General features: G+C 39.8%; 1 non-coding gene across 1 annotated transcript; it reads left to right on the top strand.

Moving 5' to 3' along the window:
* Positions 1-506: 506 nt before the first annotated feature.
* Positions 507-610, top strand: LOC112738766 (small nucleolar RNA R71). Its single transcript, XR_003169711.1, has one exon. It is a non-coding gene; the product is annotated as a small nucleolar RNA R71 (small nucleolar RNA).
* Positions 611-11,404: the final 10,794 nt, after the last annotated feature.

Here is an 11,404-nt window from a genome sequence, read left to right as displayed (position 1 = left end):
TGGCTTGATATGATCTTTGGTTGGAGTTTTGGTATGTGGACTTGTTATGTTGGTTTTGCTGGTTTCCCCACCCAAAGTTTGGGTGGTTTTTCCAGCCTGGGTTGTAAGTGTTGGAATGTGGATCATATGGTTGCCTTTGTTGATTTCCTACATAATTGGCCTCTTCCCAATCACCTCCTTCAGTGCTTGCTTCCTCTTGATCTTGTGTGTATATTGCAGCCACTTGCTTTGTTTCTAATTTCCTGGTGAGCTCTGCTAGTTGCTTGGCAAACACCTTGTTTTGGGCTAGAATTGTATCAACATGGTTCAGCTCCATGACTCCCTTAGTGTTGTGTCTCTCTGATGCATAGTAGTACTCATTCTCAGCCACTGTCTCAATCACTTCAATGGCTTCTTCCACGGTCTTTTTCCTGTTCAATGAACCTCCTGATGAATGGTCTACAGCCTTCCTTGATTCATAAGAAAGTCCATCATAGAAAATGTGCAATTGCACCCAGTCATGGAACATGTCTGGTGGGCATTTCCTTGTCAAATCCTTGAACCTCTCCCATGCCTCGTAGAGAGTTTCACCATCTTGTTGTCTAAAAGTCTGAACCTCAGATCGAAGCCTATTGACCTTTTGTGGGGGGTAGAAACGTGCCAGAAACTTGCTTTCCACCTCGTCCCATGTTGTTAGGCTCCCCCTTGGGAATGATTCCAGCCACTTAGCTGCTTTGTCCCTAAGTGAAAATGGGAACGAAAGCAGTTTATAGGCATCTTCCTGGACTCCATTAGACTTCACAGTGTCGCAAATTCTCAGGAATTTTGTGAGATGTTGGTTTGGGTCTTCATTAGCACTCCCACCAAATGAACAATGATTCTCCACAAGTGATATTAGCTGTGGTTTGAGCTCAAAATTGTTGGCCTGAATGGGTGGTTTCTGAATGCTGCTACCACAATTCCCAGATGTTGGGTTTATGTATGAACCAAGAACCCTCCTCTCGGGAATGGCATTGTTTCCATCAGCTCTCCCATGGTTATGAACTTCTCTTTCCATGTTGAGATCTAGAGCTTCCTCAAAATTGTCCTCAGATTCTCCTTCAGATTCTTCTTCTCCCAGTACTCTCTTCCCTCTTGCTTCCCTTCTAAGTCTATGAAGGGTCCTCTCTGGTTCGGTATATGGAGGAGTTGATGTCTCTCCTCTCCTACCTGTCATACAAGAACACAGCACAGGCAACAAACAAGTAAAATACTCTTGGTTAATGGAAGAGTATGGTTAGAGCAGTTGAGGAATTAATTCAAATAGTTAGTGAGTCAGTGAGTTAGTTGCTTGAATTTAAAGGCATAAAGAAAGAAAGCATGTAACAGAGTGCAGAAATTAAAATTAAACAAGTAACTTGAACTGAATGAACAAAGCAAAAAAAAAATGCTCAATCTAGTTAACTTCCAAGGCATCTTAGGCGAGTTTCACTAGCATTTTTCTGTTAGTTTTAGTTGTTTTATGCACTTTCTTGAGCTTAAAGTAACCAAGAATGGTTAAATGAATAACAAAGCAATGAACCATCCAAACAGTATGATTTTTATGCAAATTTCATGAGTTTTTAGTTATATTACTTGAATGCTATGAATGGAAGATTCTCATGAAAATTTGCAAGACTTTGATGCAGTTGTTTGGATGATTTCAGGAAAGAAGAGGCTAGGCAAGGAAGCAACAAAAATCAATAAAGGAAGCTTGAATATCACATGTGGAGTTTAAGTTCCAGTTTAAGCTTAAACTGGAACTTAAACGGCCAAAATCATGAAAGCTGAGGAAAGGGTGAAAGTGGCGTTTAACCTCCAGTTTAACCTTAAACTGGAAGTTAAACGCCAGAAATGGGAAATGCACCAGGGAGCCATTTCCACGTTTAAGCTCCAGTTTAACCTTAAACTGGAGCTTAAACGTGTTCGACCAAGTTTTCTCCTCCAGGGTTGCTTTCTCCATTTCCACGTTTAAGCTCCAGTTTAACCTTAAACTGGAGCTTAAACGTGTTCGACCTCCAGGGCTACCTTTCTCCGCTTCCACGTTTAAGCTCCAGTTTAACCTTAAACTGGAGCTTAAACATGTTCGACCTCCAGGATGGCTTTCTCTATTTCCACGTTTAAGCTCCAGTTTAACCTTAAACTGGAGCTTAAACGTGTTCGACCTCCAGGGTTGCTTTTCCTATCTCCACGTTTAAGCTTCAGTTTAACCTTAAACTGAAGCTTAAACGTGTTCGACTACGTTACCCTCCAGGGCTGCCTTCTTCCATTTCCACGTTTAAGCTTCAGTTTAACCTTAAACTGAAGCTTAAACGTGCTTCCACAAAAGGCATCACTGGAAGTGTCTGGCGTTTAAGCTGCAGTTTAAGCTTAAACTGCAACTTAAACGCCACTCTTGGAAAAGGTTTCTGGGCCAAAAATATTGCAGTTTAAGTTAGCATTTGAGCACAAACATTAACTTAAACTAACTCTGGTATGAAACCCAATTGAATATCATGGTTTATGGGATTGGGCCTGAAGGATTGATGAGTCTGGAATTTTAATTTGTTGAGTCATGTGTCATTACTTGATTATCACTAAGTTGCCGGGGATTGGTTTTCGATTGACAATTCTCCAATTGGAAGTTAACTAGATTGAGCAATTTTTCTTTTCTTTTGTTAATAGTTTTTGTTTCAGTTTATTACTGCTAATTTCTGCAAATTTTAATTTGTTTTCTTTGCTTATTCACTTGTTAGCATACTAACCACTAGCTGTTTGTGATATTGCTCACTATGGAATTTCCACTATCTTTGGATGAGTATTGTTTGAGACTGAGCACATTGCAAAAAAGAAAGGAGTATCCATCATCTTTTGGTCAATCAAAATTCATGAGAAACTCTCCACCACCACAGAATGATTCATGTTATTATGCTCATGGTGGGTGGGAGTATCAGGAACAGGAAACGGGGTACTTCCCAGAGCCACAAAATGGTCCATGTTTTGGTGAATTTGATCACTACTCAAGTTGTGGCTGGGAAGATCGAAACCAAAGAGATTTCACTTATTCACACCCCATTCATCAAGAGCCATCACCTCTGAATTATCCAACCTCACCTCCTAGTTTTACATATCCAAATTCTTCATCACTTGAGCATTTCTCAGCACAAAATTCCTTCTCAAATTCATACAATTCATTTCACTATCCACAAGACTCATTCCACTACACACAAGAGTCATACCACTACCAACACTCCAACCAAAGACTCTATCAGCCCACACAAAACACATACTCCCAGCCACCATATCACAGCCAAGATAATCAACCTCATCAACCCAATCCGAACCAATCACTTCATGATCAGTTAACCAGGATAGAAGGAATGCTTGCAACTATGGGCAGAGATGTGGCTGATTTGAAAAGCTTTAAGGAAGAAGTGATATCCAACTTACAAAATCAAGGTGCTGCCATTCAAAAGCTAGAAGCACAAATTGGATATCTATCAAAGCAAATCCCTACCCACAATTCTTCTAGTGATACCATGGCAAACCCAAGGGAGGAATCAGAAGAACAAGAAAGGGAGAAAGTCAATCAAGGGAGATCACACTCCAATGAAACAGAGAGTTGCAAAGAGGAAGGGTTCATTGAACCACAAATTCAGGAAGCTTTTGATGAACAGGATACTCCAACTGTCCAACAACAACCAAGTTCTGAGATCAAGGATGTGAAGGCAGTAGAAACAAGCACCAAAATGAGGATTGTGACCGAGAAACAAAGGACCATATCCATGAAGAAGAGAAGGTCGAAGAACAATCCAACTCCTGAGCCAACAAGCAAGTTCACTCAAGCCAATCACAAGGGAAAGCTTGCTGGAAAGAGGCATTCACAACAAGGGCACTAACTAGCTCCTTTATCCACTTGAAGTCATTCCTCTTAACAAACTGGAGGAAGAGGAAGAAAGTCAGGAACAACATGTCAAGCTAATGACAGTAAACGAGCGTTTGTTGGGAGGCAACCCAACCAAAGGTAGTTTTTCTTTTGTAGTTATTTCAATAAAAGAGTTAAGTAGATTTATCTGTATTGCAAGGAGCTAAGTTTGGTGTTGCACACCAAAACAATTCAAGGGTGAATGTGAGATTCTAAGTTTGGTGTTCCACCAAAAACTTCATTAAAAGCACATTTCTACCTCAGCATGACTAGTCACTAGCTCCAACCAATCAGGGAAACTACTTAAACAATAGTTTAATTTCTAGTTCATAGTTATTTTCTTAATAAAAGCACATGAGGTTTTCTGCATATGATCCAAATTGCTGCATATGGCAAGGAACTAAGTTTGGTGTTCACCGGCAAGTGCACCGGTTATCGTCAAGTAAAAACTCACAATAGAGTGAGGTCGAATCCCACAAGGATTGGTTGAATGAGCAATTCGGATTAGAAGTGTGTCTAGTTGAGCGGAATCAAGAATTAGATGAGAGTTGCGGAATGTAAAATTGGCGGGAAACGTAAATGGCAAGAAATTGCGGAATCTTAAATTGCATGAATTAAAGAGCGAGAAGCTAAATTGCTGAAATTAAAAGGGAATAGGGGTGATTGCATGAATTGAATTGCAGAATGTAAAGAGAAAGTGGAAATCGGAGATGGGGAATTCATTGGGTTTTAGGAGATATTGAGATCTCCGAATCAAAACATTTTTATCTCTTCCTCAACCAATGCGTTCATTGAATTTTTTCTTGGCAATCTTATATGATTGGATCCCAATCCCTTGGCTCACCAATTCTCTCTAAAAACAAACAAATTTCCAATCCCTTGGCTTAAATGTTCATAAGAAGAGATGATGCTCGATCACTGATTATACCACACAGTTTCATGAACCACAATTTGGTAGGATTACATGTCACAATATCCATCCAAACCCCAATCCAATTCACTGTGAGAAAGCTTCTCTAGCATGAACCCTCCATTCCTTTCCCAAGGTTCGAAGGATTCCAATTATGGGTAGTTTCTTTCCCAAGACAACTACCCAATGGAATTAGATCGAGAAGCTTTCTAACAAAATTCAAGAGAAAAGATTGAAGAAGAAGATAAAACTATTATTGATTCATTGAATTACAATAGAGCTCCTTAACCCAATGAAAGGGGGTTTAGTGAGTCATAGCTCTGAATTCAATTACAAAAGTATGAAAACTTCCCCAAAAATGAAAAGGTAAAAAAAAGTCCCTCTCTAACTTAAATTCTATCCTATTTATACACTTTCTTCATTGAGCTTCTGTTGTGTTTCTTGGGCTTTGAGGCCTCTCCCTGCTTTCCTTTTGCTTTGGGTTTATGATCCATAATCTTGATGAGGCTGCTGATCCAAATTCTGTAACATTCATTGAGCCAACTTAGTGATAATCAAGTAATGACACATGACTCAACAAATTGAAATTCCAGACTCATCAATCCTTCAGGCCCAATCCCATAAACCATGATATTCAATTGGGTTTCATACCAGAGTAAGTTTAAGTTAATGTTTGTGCTCAAATGCTAACTTAAACTGCAATATTTTTGGCCCAGAAACCTTTTCCAAGAGTGGCGTTTAAGTTGCAGTTTAAGCTTAAACTGCAGCTTAAACGCCAGACACTTCCAGTGATGCCTTTTGTGGAAGCACATTTAAGCTTCAGTTTAAGGTTAAACCGAAGCTTAAACGTGGAAATGGAAGAAGGCAGCCCTGGAGGGTAACGTAGTCGAACACGTTTAAGCTTCAGTTTAAGGTTAAACTGAAGCTTAAACGTGGAGATAGGAAAAGCAGCCCTGGAGGTCGAACACGTTTAAGCTCCAGTTTAAGGTTAAACTGGAGCTTAAACGTGGAAATAGAGAAAGCCATCCTGGAGGTCGAACACGTTTAAGCTCCAGTTTAAGGTTAAACTGGAGCTTAAACGTGGAAGCGGAGAAAGGTAGCCCTGGAGGTCGAACACGTTTAAGCTCCAGTTTAAGGTTAAACTGGAGCTTAAACGTGGAAATGGAGAAAGCAACCCTGGAGGAGAAAACTTGGTCGAACACGTTTAAGCTCCAGTTTAAGGTTAAACTGGAGCTTAAACGTGGAAATGGCTCCCTGGTGCATTTCCCATTTCTGGCGTTTAACTTCCAGTTTAAGGTTAAACTGGAGGTTAAACGCCACTTTCACCCTTTCCTCAGCTTTCATGATTTGGCCGTTTAAGTTCCAGTTTAAGCTTAAACTGGAACTTAAACTCCACATGTGATATTCAAGCTTCCTTTATTGATTTTTGTTGCTTCCTTGCCTAGCCTCTTCTTTCCTGAAATCATCCAAACAACTGCATCAAAGTCTTGCAAATTTTCATGAGAATCTTCCATTCATAGCATTCAAGTAATATAACTAAAAACTCATGAAATTTGCATAAAAATCATACTGTTTGGATGGTTCATTGCTTTGTTATTCATTTAACCATTCTTGGTTACTTTAAGCTCAAGAAAGTGCATAAAACAACTAAAACTAACAGAAAAATGCTAGTGAAACTCGCCTAAGATGCCTTGGCATCACAACACCAAACTTAATACTTGCTTGTCCCTAAGCAAGTCCTGAGTTATTTGAGAAGAAAGTATGAAACAGAAAGCAACTACATTGGCTATATTAGTAAGCACTTGAAGTTCATCAGAAGGGTTTTATGCAGAAAGTTACAGCATCACTTTTTCATTGCATTCATCAAACACTGCTATGGCCTCTTGTTATTCTTATGTCCTTGGCACTTTTCTCTTCTTTGTTTTTCTATTCTTTTTCTTTGAGCTCCTTTGCTCCTTGTTTGCTTAGTGTCATGTGTTGCACATGCCTTTGGCATTTTCTTTTTCTTATCAGTGCACTACACATATCCACTGCAGGCATTTTAGTTCACATTTCTTCTTGAGACATTGGTGCCCAGCACCTCTTTGTGTGACTAAATGTTTTGTATTTAGGTTGCTCTTGATAATGGACTTTTGGTTGATAATCCCGGGTTAGTTAACCCAAGTTACCAAGTGTTGAAACACTCCTCAGAACCTATTCATCCAAGCATATCCTTAATACATAAACACCACAGGCATTTGTCTCAGAAGTTCAACCATTGGTGCCTAGCTTTTTTCTCAATTTTTTTTTCTTTTTGGTTGCTTTTTTTAGTGGCTTTTTCTTCTTCTTTTTCTATCTTTTTCATGGCCAAAGACATTTATTCATCAGATCCATAGACAGTTTTCAATTTCTACACAAAAAGATAATCTACACTCTATTTCCATGATCTGACTAACAATCAAGCATGCATACCACCACTTAATTCTCTTGATTTGTCACTATTGAGCCAGCTACTTTTGTTCAACTTTTTCTTTTAATTTTTGGAAAGACAACATGCCATTTGTTTAAGAAGGTGAATTATATCCAAACATCTAGGCATTCCTTTATTCAAGCAATAAACAGACAAACATACTAGACGTTCACATAAAACTTAAATGACTTATAATGAAGAAAGCTCATAAAGACAATTCATCAATTATCATTTGATTATTAAGGAACGAGACCACCTCTCATTTATTGCTTGGTTCTTCTTGATTCTTGGGATCCTGCTTCTTCTTGCTTCCTACCTCTTTTTGACCACTTGTACTTCCTTTGTCTTTTCTTATGAGCTTTTTCCAGAATCCAGCCTTTTTCATTGTTTCTTCCACTCCTTTTTCAAGGATCATTGCCTTGTTTATTTCTCCTTCTTTCCTCCCTTTGAAATACTCATCAAAAGCTGGGAATGCTGGGTCCATCTTGTGTAGATGTTCCCCTATGTAGTTAAGCTTGATTGAGAACTGATGTTGTAATCAGCTTGCACTGAGTATCTTGCGTTCTGTAAAGTGGTGGCTTCCTTGATTGCCAAGACATTGGCATCTTGGTGTTGGCATATGTGGCTGAGGGATTCCTGTAATTGTAATTCTGTTCCCTTTGCAGATCTAAGAATCTTGATTCAAAGTTCCTTTGCATATCCATCATTTTTAGGTGAAAGTCCTCTTGTCTCTCCTGAGACCTCATGTATTGTTGAGACATTCCTTCTATGATTTCCTGCATTCTGCTCATATCCATGGGGTCTCTGGGAATTTGTTGTCTTCTTTCTGGAATTCCTTGCTCTTCTTGCTCTTCTTCTCCTTCTTCTCCTTCTTATCCTTCTTGCTCTGCTTCTTGCTTTGCTTCTGCTTGTTGCCCTTCTTATTTCTTCTTTTTATTCTTGACATTGCCAAGATCATTCTGTAGAGTTATAGCCATTCCAGGATATAGCAATTAGGTCTTTCTCTTCAAGAGTACTTGGCTCGATGCATAGTTAATGATGTGCTAGGGAAGTGAGCCAGATCAGGGTCATTTTCACTAAGCTTTTTATCTGTTAGCAATGAGCTTATAACTTGATCTCCCCTCCCCCATAATGCAATGTAGCAAGATGGCTCTTTTAGGGACTATTTCTGAAGAGTTTGCAGTGGGTAGGATGGATTCCTAACTATTGCATACCACCCTTTAGCCTTCAGGTGTTAGGTCTCCCCTTCTCAAGACTCTTGAGCCCCTCTTGTTTTTCTCACCCATTCAGCTCTGATGGCACAAAGGTCTTCCGCAATAGTCGTATAGTCAGGTTCTCCTATCATCTCCTCTAACTGCGCTAAACGATAGCAGGCCAAGAGTTCATGATGCCTGGGGCGAAGTCACTCACCCCTCTCACATAGCTTGTAGTGGGTCACGGAATCCTCCCCATGGCATTGCATAAACTCCACCAGGTTGATGTTGATTTTAGTATTGGCTTAGCAGAGCCCCACTTCCCTTTTTGATCTTTCCCAAACACCTGGGAACATCCTTCAAATCAAAGGACCCGCAGTACCATAGTCTCATCCATTCGGCTTGAATCTCATGGAAAACTGATTTGTATCTCCATGCATCGAATTCCCTGTTCTCCTCCATTGGCTGCTTGTCTTTTCTTTTTTGTGGCTAGATGAGGCTGCCATTGGTTCTTTAGTTTTGGTAAGTGACAAGCTAAAGTTGACAAGGTGAAGCAAGAAGTGTTGTTGGAAGTGTGGTGAGGTTTTTTTCGGCAAGAGATAGTTATGCTATGATGAAAGAAAATGTGCATGAAGGAGATTTGGTGGTGTGGAACTCGTTCCCCAAGTGGTTCTTTATAGTGCCCGTAAGTGAAAAATGGACGGCTAGGGTGATTTGTGAAGGGTGGCCTGATGGTAAATATATGAATTAGGGAGAAGGACGAATTGCTTTTCATTTTCTTGGAAGTATTCTGAGTGCATTAGGTTGTACATGTAGCTATCTTTTCATGCAGAACTCCCTTTTCCCATGTGTTAGTTTCAAAGACTTGTGAACTTCCTTTTTGACCAAGCACCGTACCTCCCCCCTTGTCTTTTTCCTCCATTCTTATCTTTCCTTTTGTACCTGCACGAACAAACAAATTTGCTATCATTTTTTTCGGTCATGTGAATAATGAATAGTACTTGTACATGTTTTTCCTTCTTTTTGAATTGTAAATCAATGATTGACTTCCTGAGCTTATAGCCGTGACCTTTGTATGTATGCACACTTATTACTGGACACCAAACTTAGTGTTTGGTAATGTCTCCTGATGACATGAAATCCATGTTGGTTGTCCTTAATGAATGTGCATAATTCTAATAAATCCTAGTCACTTTGGCGCTTTGATCCTAAACAATTTTACTACCTAAAGTAATTGAAATCAAAGTATTAAAACATGCAAATGGTATACTTGTCATGAACTTCTAAATCCAGAGGAACTTCTTGCTTTTCATTAACTGTGTTCAAAAGGAACACCAAACTTAATGTTGGTCGTGCACCTTGAATGAAAGATTGAATACAATTTGAATAAGATTTGGGAGTGCCTTCAGGCACACCAAACTTAGAGACCAATTGTAATTTACATGCAATGTTTAGTGCACTTTATCAACAGTTGTCCTGAGGATTCAAGTTCATGCATAAGAAACCATGCTTTATTAGATGTAAAGCAAAACAATAAAGAGTAAGGATACTAAAAACATGGGTTGCCTCCCATGAAGCGCTTCTTTAACGTCACTAGCTTGACGGTTGTCCTTTGTTAGGGTGGATTGTAGTGCTTGATGTCTTCTCCTCTCACTATGAAAACGTCCCCATTTGATTCCTTCATGACTTCTAAATGTTCCATAGAAAGAACTTTCCTGATTGTGAACACATGAGGGAGCTGGGAAGGAATGGTTTTGAGGCCAGGTGGGATTGGCAGATAATGACTTGATATCACTTTATCTCCCGGAGAAAAACCTTCAGTGGGAATTTTCTTGTTTCTCCACCCTCTTGGCAATTTCCCTACCATTCTTCCCTTTCTCTTGAGGATTTCTTCATTGACCCTTATGCCAGGAGGATCCTTCTGATCTGTTTCCATTGATTCTTGTGGCTTTAACTCTTGCAACTCTTGTTTGCCTTCCAAGGACTGTTTTAAAGTTTCAGCTGCTGGATTACTTTCCTCCAAACACAGATGGCTACTATCATCCTTAGGCTTTTTAGGTTCTGGTTCAGGCTCAGATGCAGGTTTGAAAACTTTGAAAATGAGCTGTTCATCATGTATTCTCAGAATTAGCTCTCCTTGTTCTACATCTATGAGCGCTCTAGTAGTGGCTAGAATGGCCTGCCCAGAATGATAGGGTGTAAGTAGCTTTCCTCCATGTCCAAAATGACAAAGTCTGTGGGGAAGTAATAATCTCCCACTTTCACCAGCACATTCTCAACTACCCCTTCAGCTTGCTTCTGAGTTTTGTCAGCCAGTTGTATGATTACATCAGTGGATCTCACCTCATTCAGTTGTAGCCTCTTCATAAGAGTTAGAGGCATCACATTTATGCTAGCTCCTAGATCACAGAATCCTCTGTCAATTTTGTTTCCCCTATGATGCAGGGGATATGAAAACTTCCTGGGTCTGTTTTCTTAGAGACTGTGTCCTTCTTGATGAGGGCACTGCATTCTTTGTTCATTGTTACCGTTGTCCTCCCTTCAAAACTCTTTTCTTGCTCAACAATTCCTTTAAATACTTGATATGTGTAGGCATCTGCTGGAGAATCTCAAGAAAGGGAATATTGATATGGAGAGACTTAAATGTCTCTAAAACCTTGAATAGGTTTTCCCTTTTTCACCTCCTCCTAACCTCTGAGGAATGGTGCTTTTGGTTGGTATGTTTTCCATCGTGCCTTTTTGCAGTTCTTGGCTTGATCAGTTTCACTTTCCTCTTAGCTTCTTCCAAACCTTCCTTCAAGATTTCTGGCTCCTGTTCTGAGGGTCTGATTCCTTCTTCTTCTGAGACTTCCTTCAATATGGTGATGGCCTTGCAGTCTTCCCATCTCACTCCCTTTTGTTCCCCTTTAGGATTCTTTTCCGTGTCACTAGGGAACACTGCAGTTGACTTG

The sequence above is a fragment of the Arachis hypogaea genome, chromosome 13 (assembly GCF_003086295.3).
Source record: "Arachis hypogaea cultivar Tifrunner chromosome 13, arahy.Tifrunner.gnm2.J5K5, whole genome shotgun sequence".
Classification (NCBI taxonomy): domain Eukaryota; kingdom Viridiplantae; phylum Streptophyta; class Magnoliopsida; order Fabales; family Fabaceae; genus Arachis; species Arachis hypogaea.
The sequence above is the reverse complement of the archived record's forward strand: the minus strand, read 5'-3'. Positions and strand labels throughout refer to the sequence as shown.